General features: G+C 48.2%; 10 non-coding genes across 10 annotated transcripts; all 10 read left to right on the top strand.

The window, feature by feature from the left end:
- The first annotated feature begins 927 nt into the window (after positions 1–927).
- LOC142280061 (U2 spliceosomal RNA) lies at positions 928–1118 on the top strand. The gene has a single exon (XR_012742428.1). It is a non-coding gene; the product is annotated as a U2 spliceosomal RNA (small nuclear RNA).
- Positions 1119–3307: 2189 nt separating this feature from the next.
- LOC142280112 (U2 spliceosomal RNA) lies at positions 3308–3500 on the top strand. Its single transcript, XR_012742473.1, has one exon. It is a non-coding gene; the product is annotated as a U2 spliceosomal RNA (small nuclear RNA).
- Positions 3501–5689: 2189 nt separating this feature from the next.
- LOC142280113 (U2 spliceosomal RNA) lies at positions 5690–5882 on the top strand. The gene has a single exon (XR_012742474.1). It is a non-coding gene; the product is annotated as a U2 spliceosomal RNA (small nuclear RNA).
- Positions 5883–8071: 2189 nt separating this feature from the next.
- On the top strand, positions 8072–8264 carry LOC142280115 (U2 spliceosomal RNA). Its single transcript, XR_012742476.1, has one exon. It is a non-coding gene; the product is annotated as a U2 spliceosomal RNA (small nuclear RNA).
- Positions 8265–10453: 2189 nt separating this feature from the next.
- LOC142280116 (U2 spliceosomal RNA) lies at positions 10454–10646 on the top strand. Its single transcript, XR_012742477.1, has one exon. It is a non-coding gene; the product is annotated as a U2 spliceosomal RNA (small nuclear RNA).
- Positions 10647–12033: 1387 nt separating this feature from the next.
- On the top strand, positions 12034–12224 carry LOC142280062 (U2 spliceosomal RNA). The gene has a single exon (XR_012742429.1). It is a non-coding gene; the product is annotated as a U2 spliceosomal RNA (small nuclear RNA).
- Positions 12225–13611: 1387 nt separating this feature from the next.
- On the top strand, positions 13612–13802 carry LOC142280064 (U2 spliceosomal RNA). The gene has a single exon (XR_012742430.1). It is a non-coding gene; the product is annotated as a U2 spliceosomal RNA (small nuclear RNA).
- A 2189-nt stretch (positions 13803–15991) lies between these two features.
- LOC142280117 (U2 spliceosomal RNA) lies at positions 15992–16184 on the top strand. The gene has a single exon (XR_012742478.1). It is a non-coding gene; the product is annotated as a U2 spliceosomal RNA (small nuclear RNA).
- Positions 16185–18373: 2189 nt separating this feature from the next.
- Positions 18374–18566, top strand: LOC142280119 (U2 spliceosomal RNA). Its single transcript, XR_012742479.1, has one exon. It is a non-coding gene; the product is annotated as a U2 spliceosomal RNA (small nuclear RNA).
- A 2189-nt stretch (positions 18567–20755) lies between these two features.
- On the top strand, positions 20756–20948 carry LOC142280125 (U2 spliceosomal RNA). Its single transcript, XR_012742484.1, has one exon. It is a non-coding gene; the product is annotated as a U2 spliceosomal RNA (small nuclear RNA).
- The last annotated feature ends 263 nt before the right edge of the window (positions 20949–21211 follow it).

Below are 21211 nucleotides of genomic sequence, written 5' to 3' on the forward strand. Positions count from 1 at the left end.
TCTCCTGGAGGAATAGTTTGCTTGCTCTTGGACATTCTAAAAGAGAGGTCATGATAGACATTGAGCTTCTGAGCTCAATTGGGGACAGTCATGGGTGATGAATGTTTGCAACCTACTGCGAAGCCTCATACCGCAATATAAGGAACGTCAAATACTAAGAAAGGGCGGCCTATGAAAGAATTACTACTTTCAATAAGTACACTTAAACGGCTAATTGGGAATAGAAAAACTGTAAAAAGCCCTCTGAGAAAGCCCCCCTCTAACCTTTGATAGTAAGCTTTTCTGTAGTCTGCCTGTTGATGTATTTTCCGTTTGAACTGTGCACAACATGAAGAGACGGAACACTGGCGGCTTGTCACAATGCCCCCCGATGACATCACAATAGCGCTGCTGCCTAGAAAACAAGCTGCGCAGAAGAAGTTGTTCTTTGGGTGGGAGGGTGGGCTAGTGGAAGGAGGGGGCAATCTCTTTTTTTCCCGGGTGGTAGGGGGATGACAGGAGAAGGGAAGCGGGTGGTGAGAAAGGTACAGAGGGCAGGGTTTGGGGGCTGGGAAGGAAAGGGAAAAGATTAGGGTTTGGGGATGATGAAAGGGCTTTCTACGGGTAAGGATGGCAAAGGGTGGCAGTGACGGAAAGTCAGGCAACCTGTCCTGTCCGTCTTTTTGTATCGTGAATTGGAAAGACTGCAAGGGGGAGGGGAGTTGCTTGCGCCCTAAAGGAGGAGTTATTCAGATTCATTGCAGTGGGCGGCGGCTGCAAAACGCACCATTCTTCTTGTTTTTGCTCTGCAAAGCAGCCTTTTCAAGGGTTGGCTTGGGTGACAAAATGTCTTGTGTAGGCGTGGGTTTGTCTCCCTCTCGCTCTCTCTCCCTAAGATGTGTCCGGCATAGGCCAGGGTGCCACTCGAGGCCCAAACCAATTCTGGTTATCGCTTCTCGGCCTTTTGGCTAAGATCAAGTGTAGTATCTGTTCTTATCAGTTTAATATCTGATACGTCCCCTATCTGGGGACCATATATTAAATGGATTTTTAGAACAGGGAGATGGAAAAAGAGCTTGCTCTGTCCACTCCACGCATTGACCTGGTATTGCAGTACCTCCAGGAACGGTGCACCCCTTCTTAACCCAGTTTCCAAAAGCAGAACTCAATTCACCTGATTCATATTAGCCCGATTTAATGAATTGGAAGAAAGCATACGTCTTCATATGCACCTCAATTTGGCCCATTCACTTTTCACACTTCCTCCTTTTGTTTTTTATCTTTCACACTTTTGACTTTCTTTATTCATCCAAATAGCAAACTCATCACCACTCAACCTGACCAACTCGGCTATGTCCCCGTGCTGCAGTTCTCTGTCTTATCTAGATCATTTGCAATTGAATGGAATAGATCCCTTTTGGACAAAGTGGATTCACCTGCTGCTGCAGTGACCACAGGTGTGATAAGATCTAGAATTGGCATCTGGTGCGATCTCTCCGCTTCCACTCCAAAGAAAGTTACCTGTTTATTCCTATCATGCATTGGTTTTTGGGGTTTTCTTTGAGTAATGATGATCTCTTTAGTAGTCTGTTGGCGCCCTCTCCTGGAGGAATAGTTTGCTTGCTCTTGGACATTCTAAAAGAGAGGTCATGATAGACATTGAGCTTCTGAGCTCAATTGGGGACAGTCATGGGTGATGAATGTTTGCAACCTACTGCGAAGCCTCATACCGCAATATAAGGAACGTCAAATACTAAGAAAGGGCGGCCTATGAAAGAATTACTACTTTCAATAAGTACACTTAAACGGCTAATTGGGAATAGAAAAACTGTAAAAAGCCCTCTGAGAAAGCCCCCCTCTAACCTTTGATAGTAAGCTTTTCTGTAGTCTGCCTGTTGATGTATTTTCCGTTTGAACTGTGCACAACATGAAGAGACGGAACACTGGCGGCTTGTCACAATGCCCCCCGATGACATCACAATAGCGCTGCTGCCTAGAAAACAAGCTGCGCAGAAGAAGTTGTTCTTTGGGTGGGAGGGTGGGCTAGTGGAAGGAGGGGGCAATCTCTTTTTTTCCCGGGTGGTAGGGGGATGACAGGAGAAGGGAAGCGGGTGGTGAGAAAGGTACAGAGGGCAGGGTTTGGGGGCTGGGAAGGAAAGGGAAAAGATTAGGGTTTGGGGATGATGAAAGGGCTTTCTACGGGTAAGGATGGCAAAGGGTGGCAGTGACGGAAAGTCAGGCAACCTGTCCTGTCCGTCTTTTTGTATCGTGAATTGGAAAGACTGCAAGGGGGAGGGGAGTTGCTTGCGCCCTAAAGGAGGAGTTATTCAGATTCATTGCAGTGGGCGGCGGCTGCAAAACGCACCATTCTTCTTGTTTTTGCTCTGCAAAGCAGCCTTTTCAAGGGTTGGCTTGGGTGACAAAATGTCTTGTGTAGGCGTGGGTTTGTCTCCCTCTCGCTCTCTCTCCCTAAGATGTGTCCGGCATAGGCCAGGGTGCCACTCGAGGCCCAAACCAATTCTGGTTATCGCTTCTCGGCCTTTTGGCTAAGATCAAGTGTAGTGTTGTTCGAAGAGGTGGTTTAAGCTCCAGGCCACCTTAGTACAATGATACAATGCACACTGGAAGGTTGCGCTTGCTAGTACTCTGGGTGGATAGTATATTCATCTAGAGGAAAACATGGCCCTACCAGGATCGAGGCTATTAGACTGAGTAAGGGTGGGGGGCTATGGTACAACGTGCCCCAGGACTGACGACCCTGGAGTGAGTCTGAGCTTGCTGGCTTGGGACCCCGGCAAGCCTTGGGCTCTGTAGCACACCGTACCTTGCCTTTTCATACTTTTTGAGCATATTACCCTATCCCGGCCTTCTGGCTAGGAAGGGAAATTTTTATAATCCCGGTCGGAGGTCTGGTCAGCTTTGGGCTGAGAAACTAACACCCGGTTGGAGGTCTGGGTCAGCTTCGGCTGAGAAACCAACACCCGGTTGGAGGTCTGGGTCAGCTTTGGCTGAGAAACCAACACCCGGTTGGAGGTCCGGTTAGCCTTGGGCTGAGAAACCAACACCGGTTGACGGTCCGGGCAGTTTCGGCTGCGAAACCAACAACTAGTAGCTCTCTACTCCACTTGGGTAAGATGCCTGGGTGGACGCTGGGAGCAACGACAAGGCTCAACCAGGCTTCGGCTTGGGAGAGCACCGAAGATCCCTGACCCTTGCTGTGGCCTTCTGGCTCGGAGGGACGGGGTTGATTTTTGGGGACCCTCTCCTCACGGTGGGGTCCACACGAATCCTAGCCTTTGCACTGTTTTTGGTGTGACTTCGGTCATGCATTTTTTGTGGTGCTTTGGAAAGCTTCATTAAATCAAAAATCTGTTCTTATCAGTTTAATATCTGATACGTCCCCTATCTGGGGACCATATATTAAATGGATTTTTAGAACAGGGAGATGGAAAAAGAGCTTGCTCTGTCCACTCCACGCATTGACCTGGTATTGCAGTACCTCCAGGAACGGTGCACCCCTTCTTAACCCAGTTTCCAAAAGCAGAACTCAATTCACCTGATTCATATTAGCCCGATTTAATGAATTGGAAGAAAGCATACGTCTTCATATGCACCTCAATTTGGCCCATTCACTTTTCACACTTCCTCCTTTTGTTTTTTATCTTTCACACTTTTGACTTTCTTTATTCATCCAAATAGCAAACTCATCACCACTCAACCTGACCAACTCGGCTATGTCCCCGTGCTGCAGTTCTCTGTCTTATCTAGATCATTTGCAATTGAATGGAATAGATCCCTTTTGGACAAAGTGGATTCACCTGCTGCTGCAGTGACCACAGGTGTGATAAGATCTAGAATTGGCATCTGGTGCGATCTCTCCGCTTCCACTCCAAAGAAAGTTACCTGTTTATTCCTATCATGCATTGGTTTTTGGGGTTTTCTTTGAGTAATGATGATCTCTTTAGTAGTCTGTTGGCGCCCTCTCCTGGAGGAATAGTTTGCTTGCTCTTGGACATTCTAAAAGAGAGGTCATGATAGACATTGAGCTTCTGAGCTCAATTGGGGACAGTCATGGGTGATGAATGTTTGCAACCTACTGCGAAGCCTCATACCGCAATATAAGGAACGTCAAATACTAAGAAAGGGCGGCCTATGAAAGAATTACTACTTTCAATAAGTACACTTAAACGGCTAATTGGGAATAGAAAAACTGTAAAAAGCCCTCTGAGAAAGCCCCCCTCTAACCTTTGATAGTAAGCTTTTCTGTAGTCTGCCTGTTGATGTATTTTCCGTTTGAACTGTGCACAACATGAAGAGACGGAACACTGGCGGCTTGTCACAATGCCCCCCGATGACATCACAATAGCGCTGCTGCCTAGAAAACAAGCTGCGCAGAAGAAGTTGTTCTTTGGGTGGGAGGGTGGGCTAGTGGAAGGAGGGGGCAATCTCTTTTTTTCCCGGGTGGTAGGGGGATGACAGGAGAAGGGAAGCGGGTGGTGAGAAAGGTACAGAGGGCAGGGTTTGGGGGCTGGGAAGGAAAGGGAAAAGATTAGGGTTTGGGGATGATGAAAGGGCTTTCTACGGGTAAGGATGGCAAAGGGTGGCAGTGACGGAAAGTCAGGCAACCTGTCCTGTCCGTCTTTTTGTATCTTGAATTGGAAAGACTGCAAGGGGGAGGGGAGTTGCTTGCGCCCTAAAGGAGGAGTTATTCAGATTCATTGCAGTGGGCGGCGGCTGCAAAACGCACCATTCTTCTTGTTTTTGCTCTGCAAAGCAGCCTTTTCAAGGGTTGGCTTGGGTGACAAAATGTCTTGTGTAGGCGTGGGTTTGTCTCCCTCTCGCTCTCTCTCCCTAAGATGTGTCCGGCATAGGCCAGGGTGCCACTCGAGGCCCAAACCAATTCTGGTTATCGCTTCTCGGCCTTTTGGCTAAGATCAAGTGTAGTGTTGTTCGAAGAGGTGGTTTAAGCTCCAGGCCACCTTAGTACAATGATACAATGCACACTGGAAGGTTGCGCTTGCTAGTACTCTGGGTGGATAGTATATTCATCTAGAGGAAAACATGGCCCTACCAGGATCGAGGCTATTAGACTGAGTAAGGGTGGGGGGCTATGGTACAACGTGCCCCAGGACTGACGACCCTGGAGTGAGTCTGAGCTTGCTGGCTTGGGACCCCGGCAAGCCTTGGGCTCTGTAGCACACCGTACCTTGCCTTTTCATACTTTTTGAGCATATTACCCTATCCCGGCCTTCTGGCTAGGAAGGGAAATTTTTATAATCCCGGTCGGAGGTCTGGTCAGCTTTGGGCTGAGAAACTAACACCCGGTTGGAGGTCTGGGTCAGCTTCGGCTGAGAAACCAACACCCGGTTGGAGGTCTGGGTCAGCTTCGGCTGAGAAACCAACACCCGGTTGGAGGTCCGGTTAGCCTTGGGCTGAGAAACCAACACCGGTTGACGGTCCGGGCAGTTTCGGCTGCGAAACCAACAACTAGTAGCTCTCTACTCCACTTGGGTAAGATGCCTGGGTGGACGCTGGGAGCAACGACAAGGCTCAACCAGGCTTCGGCTTGGGAGAGCACCGAAGATCCCTGACCCTTGCTGTGGCCTTCTGGCTCGGAGGGACGGGGTTGATTTTTGGGGACCCTCTCCTCACGGTGGGGTCCACACGAATCCTAGCCTTTGCACTGTTTTTGGTGTGACTTCGGTCATGCATTTTTTGTGGTGCTTTGGAAAGCTTCATTAAATCAAAAATCTGTTCTTATCAGTTTAATATCTGATACGTCCCCTATCTGGGGACCATATATTAAATGGATTTTTAGAACAGGGAGATGGAAAAAGAGCTTGCTCTGTCCACTCCACGCATTGACCTGGTATTGCAGTACCTCCAGGAACGGTGCACCCCTTCTTAACCCAGTTTCCAAAAGCAGAACTCAATTCACCTGATTCATATTAGCCCGATTTAATGAATTGGAAGAAAGCATACGTCTTCATATGCACCTCAATTTGGCCCATTCACTTTTCACACTTCCTCCTTTTGTTTTTTATCTTTCACACTTTTGACTTTCTTTATTCATCCAAATAGCAAACTCATCACCACTCAACCTGACCAACTCGGCTATGTCCCCGTGCTGCAGTTCTCTGTCTTATCTAGATCATTTGCAATTGAATGGAATAGATCCCTTTTGGACAAAGTGGATTCACCTGCTGCTGCAGTGACCACAGGTGTGATAAGATCTAGAATTGGCATCTGGTGCGATCTCTCCGCTTCCACTCCAAAGAAAGTTACCTGTTTATTCCTATCATGCATTGGTTTTTGGGGTTTTCTTTGAGTAATGATGATCTCTTTAGTAGTCTGTTGGCGCCCTCTCCTGGAGGAATAGTTTGCTTGCTCTTGGACATTCTAAAAGAGAGGTCATGATAGACATTGAGCTTCTGAGCTCAATTGGGGACAGTCATGGGTGATGAATGTTTGCAACCTACTGCGAAGCCTCATACCGCAATATAAGGAACGTCAAATACTAAGAAAGGGCGGCCTATGAAAGAATTACTACTTTCAATAAGTACACTTAAACGGCTAATTGGGAATAGAAAAACTGTAAAAAGCCCTCTGAGAAAGCCCCCCTCTAACCTTTGATAGTAAGCTTTTCTGTAGTCTGCCTGTTGATGTATTTTCCGTTTGAACTGTGCACAACATGAAGAGACGGAACACTGGCGGCTTGTCACAATGCCCCCCGATGACATCACAATAGCGCTGCTGCCTAGAAAACAAGCTGCGCAGAAGAAGTTGTTCTTTGGGTGGGAGGGTGGGCTAGTGGAAGGAGGGGGCAATCTCTTTTTTTCCCGGGTGGTAGGGGGATGACAGGAGAAGGGAAGCGGGTGGTGAGAAAGGTACAGAGGGCAGGGTTTGGGGGCTGGGAAGGAAAGGGAAAAGATTAGGGTTTGGGGATGATGAAAGGGCTTTCTACGGGTAAGGATGGCAAAGGGTGGCAGTGACGGAAAGTCAGGCAACCTGTCCTGTCCGTCTTTTTGTATCGTGAATTGGAAAGACTGCAAGGGGGAGGGGAGTTGCTTGCGCCCTAAAGGAGGAGTTATTCAGATTCATTGCAGTGGGCGGCGGCTGCAAAACGCACCATTCTTCTTGTTTTTGCTCTGCAAAGCAGCCTTTTCAAGGGTTGGCTTGGGTGACAAAATGTCTTGTGTAGGCGTGGGTTTGTCTCCCTCTCGCTCTCTCTCCCTAAGATGTGTCCGGCATAGGCCAGGGTGCCACTCGAGGCCCAAACCAATTCTGGTTATCGCTTCTCGGCCTTTTGGCTAAGATCAAGTGTAGTGTTGTTCGAAGAGGTGGTTTAAGCTCCAGGCCACCTTAGTACAATGATACAATGCACACTGGAAGGTTGCGCTTGCTAGTACTCTGGGTGGATAGTATATTCATCTAGAGGAAAACATGGCCCTACCAGGATCGAGGCTATTAGACTGAGTAAGGGTGGGGGGCTATGGTACAACGTGCCCCAGGACTGACGACCCTGGAGTGAGTCTGAGCTTGCTGGCTTGGGACCCCGGCAAGCCTTGGGCTCTGTAGCACACCGTACCTTGCCTTTTCATACTTTTTGAGCATATTACCCTATCCCGGCCTTCTGGCTAGGAAGGGAAATTTTTATAATCCCGGTCGGAGGTCTGGTCAGCTTTGGGCTGAGAAACTAACACCCGGTTGGAGGTCTGGGTCAGCTTCGGCTGAGAAACCAACACCCGGTTGGAGGTCTGGGTCAGCTTCGGCTGAGAAACCAACACCCGGTTGGAGGTCCGGTTAGCCTTGGGCTGAGAAACCAACACCGGTTGACGGTCCGGGCAGTTTCGGCTGCGAAACCAACAACTAGTAGCTCTCTACTCCACTTGGGTAAGATGCCTGGGTGGACGCTGGGAGCAACGACAAGGCTCAACCAGGCTTCGGCTTGGGAGAGCACCGAAGATCCCTGACCCTTGCTGTGGCCTTCTGGCTCGGAGGGACGGGGTTGATTTTTGGGGACCCTCTCCTCACGGTGGGGTCCACACGAATCCTAGCCTTTGCACTGTTTTTGGTGTGACTTCGGTCATGCATTTTTTGTGGTGCTTTGGAAAGCTTCATTAAATCAAAAATCTGTTCTTATCAGTTTAATATCTGATACGTCCCCTATCTGGGGACCATATATTAAATGGATTTTTAGAACAGGGAGATGGAAAAAGAGCTTGCTCTGTCCACTCCACGCATTGACCTGGTATTGCAGTACCTCCAGGAACGGTGCACCCCTTCTTAACCCAGTTTCCAAAAGCAGAACTCAATTCACCTGATTCATATTAGCCCGATTTAATGAATTGGAAGAAAGCATACGTCTTCATATGCACCTCAATTTGGCCCATTCACTTTTCACACTTCCTCCTTTTGTTTTTTATCTTTCACACTTTTGACTTTCTTTATTCATCCAAATAGCAAACTCATCACCACTCAACCTGACCAACTCGGCTATGTCCCCGTGCTGCAGTTCTCTGTCTTATCTAGATCATTTGCAATTGAATGGAATAGATCCCTTTTGGACAAAGTGGATTCACCTGCTGCTGCAGTGACCACAGGTGTGATAAGATCTAGAATTGGCATCTGGTGCGATCTCTCCGCTTCCACTACAAAGAAAGTTACCTGTTTATTCCTATCATGCATTGGTTTTTGGGGTTTTCTTTGAGTAATGATGATCTCTTTAGTAGTCTGTTGGCGCCCTCTCCTGGAGGAATAGTTTGCTTGCTCTTGGACATTCTAAAAGAGAGGTCATGATAGACATTGAGCTTCTGAGCTCAATTGGGGACAGTCATGGGTGATGAATGTTTGCAACCTACTGCGAAGCCTCATACCGCAATATAAGGAACGTCAAATACTAAGAAAGGGCGGCCTATGAAAGAATTACTACTTTCAATAAGTACACTTAAACGGCTAATTGGGAATAGAAAAACTGTAAAAAGCCCTCTGAGAAAGCCCCCCTCTAACCTTTGATAGTAAGCTTTTCTGTAGTCTGCCTGTTGATGTATTTTCCGTTTGAACTGTGCACAACATGAAGAGACGGAACACTGGCGGCTTGTCACAATGCCCCCCGATGACATCACAATAGCGCTGCTGCCTAGAAAACAAGCTGCGCAGAAGAAGTTGTTCTTTGGGTGGGAGGGTGGGCTAGTGGAAGGAGGGGGCAATCTCTTTTTTTCCCGGGTGGTAGGGGGATGACAGGAGAAGGGAAGCGGGTGGTGAGAAAGGTACAGAGGGCAGGGTTTGGGGGCTGGGAAGGAAAGGGAAAAGATTAGGGTTTGGGGATGATGAAAGGGCTTTCTACGGGTAAGGATGGCAAAGGGTGGCAGTGACGGAAAGTCAGGCAACCTGTCCTGTCCGTCTTTTTGTATCGTGAATTGGAAAGACTGCAAGGGGGAGGGGAGTTGCTTGCGCCCTAAAGGAGGAGTTATTCAGATTCATTGCAGTGGGCGGCGGCTGCAAAACGCACCATTCTTCTTGTTTTTGCTCTGCAAAGCAGCCTTTTCAAGGGTTGGCTTGGGTGACAAAATGTCTTGTGTAGGCGTGGGTTTGTCTCCCTCTCGCTCTCTCTCCCTAAGATGTGTCCGGCATAGGCCAGGGTGCCACTCGAGGCCCAAACCAATTCTGGTTATCGCTTCTCGGCCTTTTGGCTAAGATCAAGTGTAGTGTTGTTCGAAGAGGTGGTTTAAGCTCCAGGCCACCTTAGTACAATGATACAATGCACACTGGAAGGTTGCGCTTGCTAGTACTCTGGGTGGATAGTATATTCATCTAGAGGAAAACATGGCCCTACCAGGATCGAGGCTATTAGACTGAGTAAGGGTGGGGGGCTATGGTACAACGTGCCCCAGGACTGACGACCCTGGAGTGAGTCTGAGCTTGCTGGCTTGGGACCCCGGCAAGCCTTGGGCTCTGTAGCACACCGTACCTTGCCTTTTCATACTTTTTGAGCATATTACCCTATCCCGGCCTTCTGGCTAGGAAGGGAAATTTTTATAATCCCGGTCGGAGGTCTGGTCAGCTTTGGGCTGAGAAACTAACACCCGGTTGGAGGTCTGGGTCAGCTTCGGCTGAGAAACCAACACCCGGTTGGAGGTCTGGGTCAGCTTCGGCTGAGAAACCAACACCCGGTTGGAGGTCCGGTTAGCCTTGGGCTGAGAAACCAACACCGGTTGACGGTCCGGGCAGTTTCGGCTGCGAAACCAACAACTAGTAGCTCTCTACTCCACTTGGGTAAGATGCCTGGGTGGACGCTGGGAGCAACGACAAGGCTCAACCAGGCTTCGGCTTGGGAGAGCACCGAAGATCCCTGACCCTTGCTGTGGCCTTCTGGCTCGGAGGGACGGGGTTGATTTTTGGGGACCCTCTCCTCACGGTGGGGTCCACACGAATCCTAGCCTTTGCACTGTTTTTGGTGTGACTTCGGTCATGCATTTTTTGTGGTGCTTTGGAAAGCTTCATTAAATCAAAAATCTGTTCTTATCAGTTTAATATCTGATACGTCCCCTATCTGGGGACCATATATTAAATGGATTTTTAGAACAGGGAGATGGAAAAAGAGCTTGCTCTGTCCACTCCACGCATTGACCTGGTATTGCAGTACCTCCAGGAACGGTGCACCCCTTCTTAACCCAGTTTCCAAAAGCAGAACTCAATTCACCTGATTCATATTAGCCCGATTTAATGAATTGGAAGAAAGCATACGTCTTCATATGCACCTCAATTTGGCCCATTCACTTTTCACACTTCCTCCTTTTGTTTTTTATCTTTCACACTTTTGACTTTCTTTATTCATCCAAATAGCAAACTCATCACCACTCAACCTGACCAACTCGGCTATGTCCCCGTGCTGCAGTTCTCTGTCTTATCTAGATCATTTGCAATTGAATGGAATAGATCCCTTTTGGACAAAGTGGATTCACCTGCTGCTGCAGTGACCACAGGTGTGATAAGATCTAGAATTGGCATCTGGTGCGATCTCTCCGCTTCCACTCCAAAGAAAGTTACCTGTTTATTCCTATCATGCATTGGTTTTTGGGGTTTTCTTTGAGTAATGATGATCTCTTTAGTAGTCTGTTGGCGCCCTCTCCTGGAGGAATAGTTTGCTTGCTCTTGGACATTCTAAAAGAGAGGTCATGATAGACATTGAGCTTCTGAGCTCAATTGGGGACAGTCATGGGTGATGAATGTTTGCAACCTACTGCGAAGCCTCATACCGCAATATAAGGAACGTCAAATACTAAGAAAGGGCGGCCTATGAAAGAATTACTACTTTCAATAAGTACACTTAAACGGCTAATTGGGAATAGAAAAACTGTAAAAAGCCCTCTGAGAAAGCCCCCCTCTAACCTTTGATAGTAAGCTTTTCTGTAGTCTGCCTGTTGATGTATTTTCCGTTTGAACTGTGCACAACATGAAGAGACGGAACACTGGCGGCTTGTCACAATGCCCCCCGATGACATCACAATAGCGCTGCTGCCTAGAAAACAAGCTGCGCAGAAGAAGTTGTTCTTTGGGTGGGAGGGTGGGCTAGTGGAAGGAGGGGGCAATCTCTTTTTTTCCCGGGTGGTAGGGGGATGACAGGAGAAGGGAAGCGGGTGGTGAGAAAGGTACAGAGGGCAGGGTTTGGGGGCTGGGAAGGAAAGGGAAAAGATTAGGGTTTGGGGATGATGAAAGGGCTTTCTACGGGTAAGGATGGCAAAGGGTGGCAGTGACGGAAAGTCAGGCAACCTGTCCTGTCCGTCTTTTTGTATCGTGAATTGGAAAGACTGCAAGGGGGAGGGGAGTTGCTTGCGCCCTAAAGGAGGAGTTATTCAGATTCATTGCAGTGGGCGGCGGCTGCAAAACGCACCATTCTTCTTGTTTTTGCTCTGCAAAGCAGCCTTTTCAAGGGTTGGCTTGGGTGACAAAATGTCTTGTGTAGGCGTGGGTTTGTCTCCCTCTCGCTCTCTCTCCCTAAGATGTGTCCGGCATAGGCCAGGGTGCCACTCGAGGCCCAAACCAATTCTGGTTATCGCTTCTCGGCCTTTTGGCTAAGATCAAGTGTAGTATCTGTTCTTATCAGTTTAATATCTGATACGTCCCCTATCTGGGGACCATATATTAAATGGATTTTTAGAACAGGGAGATGGAAAAAGAGCTTGCTCTGTCCACTCCACGCATTGACCTGGTATTGCAGTACCTCCAGGAACGGTGCACCCCTTCTTAACCCAGTTTCCAAAAGCAGAACTCAATTCACCTGATTCATATTAGCCCGATTTAATGAATTGGAAGAAAGCATACGTCTTCATATGCACCTCAATTTGGCCCATTCACTTTTCACACTTCCTCCTTTTGTTTTTTATCTTTCACACTTTTGACTTTCTTTATTCATCCAAATAGCAAACTCATCACCACTCAACCTGACCAACTCGGCTATGTCCCCGTGCTGCAGTTCTCTGTCTTATCTAGATCATTTGCAATTGAATGGAATAGATCCCTTTTGGACAAAGTGGATTCACCTGCTGCTGCAGTGACCACAGGTGTGATAAGATCTAGAATTGGCATCTGGTGCGATCTCTCCGCTTCCACTCCAAAGAAAGTTACCTGTTTATTCCTATCATGCATTGGTTTTTGGGGTTTTCTTTGAGTAATGATGATCTCTTTAGTAGTCTGTTGGCGCCCTCTCCTGGAGGAATAGTTTGCTTGCTCTTGGACATTCTAAAAGAGAGGTCATGATAGACATTGAGCTTCTGAGCTCAATTGGGGACAGTCATGGGTGATGAATGTTTGCAACCTACTGCGAAGCCTCATACCGCAATATAAGGAACGTCAAATACTAAGAAAGGGCGGCCTATGAAAGAATTACTACTTTCAATAAGTACACTTAAACGGCTAATTGGGAATAGAAAAACTGTAAAAAGCCCTCTGAGAAAGCCCCCCTCTAACCTTTGATAGTAAGCTTTTCTGTAGTCTGCCTGTTGATGTATTTTCCGTTTGAACTGTGCACAACATGAAGAGACGGAACACTGGCGGCTTGTCACAATGCCCCCCGATGACATCACAATAGCGCTGCTGCCTAGAAAACAAGCTGCGCAGAAGAAGTTGTTCTTTGGGTGGGAGGGTGGGCTAGTGGAAGGAGGGGGCAATCTCTTTTTTTCCCGGGTGGTAGGGGGATGACAGGAGAAGGGAAGCGGGTGGTGAGAAAGGTACAGAGGGCAGGGTTTGGGGGCTGGGAAGGAAAGGGAAAAGATTAGGGTTTGGGGATGATGAAAGGGCTTTCTACGGGTAAGGATGGCAAAGGGTGGCAGTGACGGAAAGTCAGGCAACCTGTCCTGTCCGTCTTTTTGTATCGTGAATTGGAAAGACTGCAAGGGGGAGGGGAGTTGCTTGCGCCCTAAAGGAGGAGTTATTCAGATTCATTGCAGTGGGCGGCGGCTGCAAAACGCACCATTCTTCTTGTTTTTGCTCTGCAAAGCAGCCTTTTCAAGGGTTGGCTTGGGTGACAAAATGTCTTGTGTAGGCGTGGGTTTGTCTCCCTCTCGCTCTCTCTCCCTAAGATGTGTCCGGCATAGGCCAGGGTGCCACTCGAGGCCCAAACCAATTCTGGTTATCGCTTCTCGGCCTTTTGGCTAAGATCAAGTGTAGTATCTGTTCTTATCAGTTTAATATCTGATACGTCCCCTATCTGGGGACCATATATTAAATGGATTTTTAGAACAGGGAGATGGAAAAAGAGCTTGCTCTGTCCACTCCACGCATTGACCTGGTATTGCAGTACCTCCAGGAACGGTGCACCCCTTCTTAACCCAGTTTCCAAAAGCAGAACTCAATTCACCTGATTCATATTAGCCCGATTTAATGAATTGGAAGAAAGCATACGTCTTCATATGCACCTCAATTTGGCCCATTCACTTTTCACACTTCCTCCTTTTGTTTTTTATCTTTCACACTTTTGACTTTCTTTATTCATCCAAATAGCAAACTCATCACCACTCAACCTGACCAACTCGGCTATGTCCCCGTGCTGCAGTTCTCTGTCTTATCTAGATCATTTGCAATTGAATGGAATAGATCCCTTTTGGACAAAGTGGATTCACCTGCTGCTGCAGTGACCACAGGTGTGATAAGATCTAGAATTGGCATCTGGTGCGATCTCTCCGCTTCCACTCCAAAGAAAGTTACCTGTTTATTCCTATCATGCATTGGTTTTTGGGGTTTTCTTTGAGTAATGATGATCTCTTTAGTAGTCTGTTGGCGCCCTCTCCTGGAGGAATAGTTTGCTTGCTCTTGGACATTCTAAAAGAGAGGTCATGATAGACATTGAGCTTCTGAGCTCAATTGGGGACAGTCATGGGTGATGAATGTTTGCAACCTACTGCGAAGCCTCATACCGCAATATAAGGAACGTCAAATACTAAGAAAGGGCGGCCTATGAAAGAATTACTACTTTCAATAAGTACACTTAAACGGCTAATTGGGAATAGAAAAACTGTAAAAAGCCCTCTGAGAAAGCCCCCCTCTAACCTTTGATAGTAAGCTTTTCTGTAGTCTGCCTGTTGATGTATTTTCCGTTTGAACTGTGCACAACATGAAGAGACGGAACACTGGCGGCTTGTCACAATGCCCCCCGATGACATCACAATAGCGCTGCTGCCTAGAAAACAAGCTGCGCAGAAGAAGTTGTTCTTTGGGTGGGAGGGTGGGCTAGTGGAAGGAGGGGGCAATCTCTTTTTTTCCCGGGTGGTAGGGGGATGACAGGAGAAGGGAAGCGGGTGGTGAGAAAGGTACAGAGGGCAGGGTTTGGGGGCTGGGAAGGAAAGGGAAAAGATTAGGGTTTGGGGATGATGAAAGGGCTTTCTACGGGTAAGGATGGCAAAGGGTGGCAGTGACGGAAAGTCAGGCAACCTGTCCTGTCCGTCTTTTTGTATCGTGAATTGGAAAGACTGCAAGGGGGAGGGGAGTTGCTTGCGCCCTAAAGGAGGAGTTATTCAGATTCATTGCAGTGGGCGGCGGCTGCAAAACGCACCATTCTTCTTGTTTTTGCTCTGCAAAGCAGCCTTTTCAAGGGTTGGCTTGGGTGACAAAATGTCTTGTGTAGGCGTGGGTTTGTCTCCCTCTCGCTCTCTCTCCCTAAGATGTGTCCGGCATAGGCCAGGGTGCCACTCGAGGCCCAAACCAATTCTGGTTATCGCTTCTCGGCCTTTTGGCTAAGATCAAGTGTAGTGTTGTTCGAAGAGGTGGTTTAAGCTCCAGGCCACCTTAGTACAATGATACAATGCACACTGGAAGGTTGCGCTTGCTAGTACTCTGGGTGGATAGTATATTCATCTAGAGGAAAACATGGCCCTACCAGGATCGAGGCTATTAGACTGAGTAAGGGTGGGGGGCTATGGTACAACGTGCCCCAGGACTGACGACCCTGGAGTGAGTCTGAGCTTGCTGGCTTGGGACCCCGGCAAGCCTTGGGCTCTGTAGCACACCGTACCTTGCCTTTTCATACTTTTTGAGCATATTACCCTATCCCGGCCTTCTGGCTAGGAAGGGAAATTTTTATAATCCCGGTCGGAGGTCTGGTCAGCTTTGGGCTGAGAAACTAACACCCGGTTGGAGGTCTGGGTCAGCTTCGGCTGAGAAACCAACACCCGGTTGGAGGTCTGGGTCAGCTTTGGCTGAGAAACCAACACCCGGTTGGAGGTCCGGTTAGCCTTGGGCTGAGAAACCAACACCGGTTGACGGTCCGGGCAGTTTCGGCTGCGAAACCAACAACTAGTAGCTCTCTACTCCACTTGGGTAAGATGCCTGGGTGGACGCTGGGAGCAACGACAAGGCTCAACCAGGCTTCGGCTTGGGAGAGCACCGAAGATCCCTGACCCTTGCTGTGGCCTTCTGGCTCGGAGGGACGGGGTTGATTTTTGGGGACCCTCTCCTCACGGTGGGGTCCACACGAATCCTAGCCTTTGCACTGTTTTTGGTGTGACTTCGGTCATGCATTTTTTGTGGTGCTTTGGAAAGCTTCATTAAATCAAAAATCTGTTCTTATCAGTTTAATATCTGATACGTCCCCTATCTGGGGACCATATATTAAATGGATTTTTAGAACAGGGAGATGGAAAAAGAGCTTGCTCTGTCCACTCCACGCATTGACCTGGTATTGCAGTACCTCCAGGAACGGTGCACCCCTTCTTAACCCAGTTTCCAAAAGCAGAACTCAATTCACCTGATTCATATTAGCCCGATTTAATGAATTGGAAGAAAGCATACGTCTTCATATGCACCTCAATTTGGCCCATTCACTTTTCACACTTCCTCCTTTTGTTTTTTATCTTTCACACTTTTGACTTTCTTTATTCATCCAAATAGCAAACTCATCACCACTCAACCTGACCAACTCGGCTATGTCCCCGTGCTGCAGTTCTCTGTCTTATCTAGATCATTTGCAATTGAATGGAATAGATCCCTTTTGGACAAAGTGGATTCACCTGCTGCTGCAGTGACCACAGGTGTGATAAGATCTAGAATTGGCATCTGGTGCGATCTCTCCGCTTCCACTCCAAAGAAAGTTACCTGTTTATTCCTATCATGCATTGGTTTTTGGGGTTTTCTTTGAGTAATGATGATCTCTTTAGTAGTCTGTTGGCGCCCTCTCCTGGAGGAATAGTTTGCTTGCTCTTGGACATTCTAAAAGAGAGGTCATGATAGACATTGAGCTTCTGAGCTCAATTGGGGACAGTCATGGGTGATGAATGTTTGCAACCTACTGCGAAGCCTCATACCGCAATATAAGGAACGTCAAATACTAAGAAAGGGCGGCCTATGAAAGAATTACTACTTTCAATAAGTACACTTAAACGGCTAATTGGGAATAGAAAAACTGTAAAAAGCCCTCTGAGAAAGCCCCCCTCTAACCTTTGATAGTAAGCTTTTCTGTAGTCTGCCTGTTGATGTATTTTCCGTTTGAACTGTGCACAACATGAAGAGACGGAACACTGGCGGCTTGTCACAATGCCCCCCGATGACATCACAATAGCGCTGCTGCCTAGAAAACAAGCTGCGCAGAAGAAGTTGTTCTTTGGGTGGGAGGGTGGGCTAGTGGAAGGAGGGGGCAATCTCTTTTTTTCCCGGGTGGTAGGGGGATGACAGGAGAAGGGAAGCGGGTGGTGAGAAAGGTACAGAGGGCAGGGTTTGGGGGCTGGGAAGGAAAGGGAAAAGATTAGGGTTTGGGGATGATGAAAGGGCTTTCTACGGGTAAGGATGGCAAAGGGTGGCAGTGACGGAAAGTCAGGCAACCTGTCCTGTCCGTCTTTTTGTATCTTGAATTGGAAAGACTGCAAGGGGGAGGGGAGTTGCTTGCGCCCTAAAGGAGGAGTTATTCAGATTCATTGCAGTGGGCGGCGGCTGCAAAACGCACCATTCTTCTTGTTTTTGCTCTGCAAAGCAGCCTTTTCAAGGGTTGGCTTGGGTGACAAAATGTCTTGTGTAGGCGTGGGTTTGTCTCCCTCTCGCTCTCTCTCCCTAAGATGTGTCCGGCATAGGCCAGGGTGCCACTCGAGGCCCAAACCAATTCTGGTTATCGCTTCTCGGCCTTTTGGCTAAGATCAAGTGTAGTGTTGTTCGAAGAGGTGGTTTAAGCTCCAGGCCACCTTAGTACAATGATACAATGCACACTGGAAGGTTGCGCTTGCTAGTACTCTGGGTGGATAGTATATTCATCTAGAGGAAAACATGGCCCTACCAGGATCGAGGCTATTAGACTGAGTAAGGGTGGGGGGCTATGGTACAACGTGCCCCAGGACTGACGACCCTGGAGTGAGTCTGAGCTTGCTGGCTTGGGACCCCGGCAAGCCTTGGGCTCTGTAGCACACCGTACCTTGCCTTTTCATACTTTTTGAGCATATTACCCTATCCCGGCCTTCTGGCTAGGAAGGGAAATTTTTATAATCCCGGTCGGAGGTCTGGTCAGCTTTGGGCTGAGAAACTAACACCCGGTTGGAGGTCTGGGTCAGCTTCGGCTGAGAAACCAACACCCGGTTGGAGGTCTGGGTCAGCTTCGGCTGAGAAACCAACACCCGGTTGGAGGTCCGGTTAGCCTTGGGCTGAGAAACCAACACCGGTTGACGGTCCGGGCAGTTTCGGCTGCGAAACCAACAACTAGTAGCTCTCTACTCCACTTGGGTAAGATGCCTGGGTGGACGCTGGGAGCAACGACAAGGCTCAACCAGGCTTCGGCTTGGGAGAGCACCGAAGATCCCTGACCCTTGCTGTGGCCTTCTGGCTCGGAGGGACGGGGTTGATTTTTGGGGACCCTCTCCTGACGGTGGGGTCCACACGAATCCTAGCCTTTGCACTGTTTTTGGTGTGACTTCGGTCATGCATTTTTTGTGGTGCTTTGGAAAGCTTCATTAAATCAAAAATCTGTTCTTATCAGTTTAATATCTGATACGTCCCCTATCTGGGGACCATATATTAAATGGATTTTTAGAACAGGGAGATGGAAAAAGAGCTTGCTCTGTCCACTCCACGCATTGACCTGGTATTGCAGTACCTCCAGGAACGGTGCACCCCTTCTTAACCCAGTTTCCAAAAGCAGAACTCAATTCACCTGATTCATATTAGCCCGATTTAATGAATTGGAAGAAAGCATACGTCTTCATATGCACCTCAATTTGGCCCATTCACTTTTCACACTTCCTCCTTTTGTTTTTTATCTTTCACACTTTTGACTTTCTTTATTCATCCAAATAGCAAACTCATCACCACTCAACCTGACCAACTCGGCTATGTCCCCGTGCTGCAGTTCTCTGTCTTATCTAGATCATTTGCAATTGAATGGAATAGATCCCTTTTGGACAAAGTGGATTCACCTGCTGCTGCAGTGACCACAGGTGTGATAAGATCTAGAATTGGCATCTGGTGCGATCTCTCCGCTTCCACTCCAAAGAAAGTTACCTGTTTATTCCTATCATGCATTGGTTTTTGGGGTTTTCTTTGAGTAATGATGATCTCTTTAGTAGTCTGTTGGCGCCCTCTCCTGGAGGAATAGTTTGCTTGCTCTTGGACATTCTAAAAGAGAGGTCATGATAGACATTGAGCTTCTGAGCTCAATTGGGGACAGTCATGGGTGATGAATGTTTGCAACCTACTGCGAAGCCTCATACCGCAATATAAGGAACGTCAAATACTAAGAAAGGGCGGCCTATGAAAGAATTACTACTTTCAATAAGTACACTTAAACGGCTAATTGGGAATAGAAAAACTGTAAAAAGCCCTCTGAGAAAGCCCCCCTCTAACCTTTGATAGTAAGCTTTTCTGTAGTCTGCCTGTTGATGTATTTTCCGTTTGAACTGTGCACAACATGAAGAGACGGAACACTGGCGGCTTGTCACAATGCCCCCCGATGACATCACAATAGCGCTGCTGCCTAGAAAACAAGCTGCGCAGAAGAAGTTGTTCTTTGGGTGGGAGGGTGGGCTAGTGGAAGGAGGGGGCAATCTCTTTTTTTCCCGGGTGGTAGGGGGATGACAGGAGAAGGGAAGCGGGTGGTGAGAAAGGTACAGAGGGCAGGGTTTGGGGGCTGGGAAGGAAAGGGAAAAGATTAGGGTTTGGGGATGATGAAAGGGCTTTCTACGGGTAAGGATGGCAAAGGGTGGCAGTGACGGAAAGTCAGGCAACCTGTCCTGTCCGTCTTTTTGTATCGTGAATTGGAAAGACTGCAAGGGGGAGGGGAGTTGCTTGCGCCCTAAAGGAGGAGTTATTCAGATTCATTGCAGTGGGCGGCGGCTGCAAAACGCACCATTCTTCTTGTTTTTGCTCTGCAAAGCAGCCTTTTCAAGGGTTGGCTTGGGTGACAAAATGTCTTGTGTAGGCGTGGGTTTGTCTCCCTCTCGCTCTCTCTCCCTAAGATGTGTCCGGCATAGGCCAGGGTGCCACTCGAGGCCCAAACCAATTCTGGTTATCGCTTCTCGGCCTTTTGGCTAAGATCAAGTGTAGTGTTGTTCGAAGAGGTGGTTTAAGCTCCAGGCCACCTTAGTACAATGATACAATGCACACTGGAAGGTTGCGCTTGCTAGTACTCTGGGTGGATAGTATATTCATCTAGAGGAAAACATGGCCCTACCAGGATCGAGGCTATTAGACTGAGTAAGGGTGGGGGGCTATGGTACAACGTGCCCCAGGACTGACGACCCTGGAGTGAGTCTGAGCTTGCTGGCTTGGGACCCCGGCAAGCCTTGGGCTCTGTAGCACACCGTACCTTGCCTTTTCATACTTTTTGAGCATATTACCCTATCCCGGCCTTCTGGCTAGGAAGGGAAATTTTTATAATCCCGGTCGGAGGTCTGGTCAGCTTTGGGCTGAGAAACTAACACCCGGTTGGAGGTCTGGGTCAGCTTCGGCTGAGAAACCAACACCCGGTTGGAGGTCTGGGTCAGCTTCGGCTGAGAAACCAACACCCGGTTGGAGGTCCGGTTAGCCTTGGGCTGAGAAACCAACACCGGTTGACGGTCCGGGCAGTTTCGGCTGCGAAACCAACAACTAGTAGCTCTCTACTCCACTTGGGTAAGATGCCTGGGTGGACGCTGGGAGCAACGACAAGGCTCAACCAGGCTTCGGCTTGGGAGAGCACCGAAGATCCCTGACCCTTGCTGTGGCCTTCTGGCTCGGAGGGACGGGGTTGATTTTTGGGGACCCTCTCCTCACGGTGGGGTCCACACGAATCCTAGCCTTTGCACTGTTTTTGGTGTGACTTCGGTCATGCATTTTTTGTGGTGCTTTGGAAAGCTTCATTAAATCAAAAATCTGTTCTTATCAGTTTAATATCTGATACGTCCCCTATCTGGGGACCATATATTAAATGGATTTTTAGAACAGGGAGATGGAAAAAGAGCTTGCTCTGTCCACTCCACGCATTGACCTGGTATTGCAGTACCTCCAGGAATGGTGCACCCCTTCTTAACCCAGTTTCCAAAAGCAGAACTCAATTCACCTGATTCATATTAGCCCGATTTAATGAATTGGAAGAAAGCATACGTCTTCATATGCACCTCAATTTGGCCCATTCACTTTTCACACTTCCTCCTTTTGTTTTTTATCTTTCACACTTTTGACTTTCTTTATTCATCCAAATAGCAAACTCATCACCACTCAACCTGACCAACTCGGCTATGTCCCCGTGCTGCAGTTCTCTGTCTTATCTAGATCATTTGCAATTGAA

Source organism: Anomaloglossus baeobatrachus, unplaced genomic scaffold (genome assembly GCF_048569485.1).
Source record: "Anomaloglossus baeobatrachus isolate aAnoBae1 unplaced genomic scaffold, aAnoBae1.hap1 Scaffold_448, whole genome shotgun sequence".
NCBI lineage: Eukaryota > Metazoa > Chordata > Amphibia > Anura > Aromobatidae > Anomaloglossus > Anomaloglossus baeobatrachus.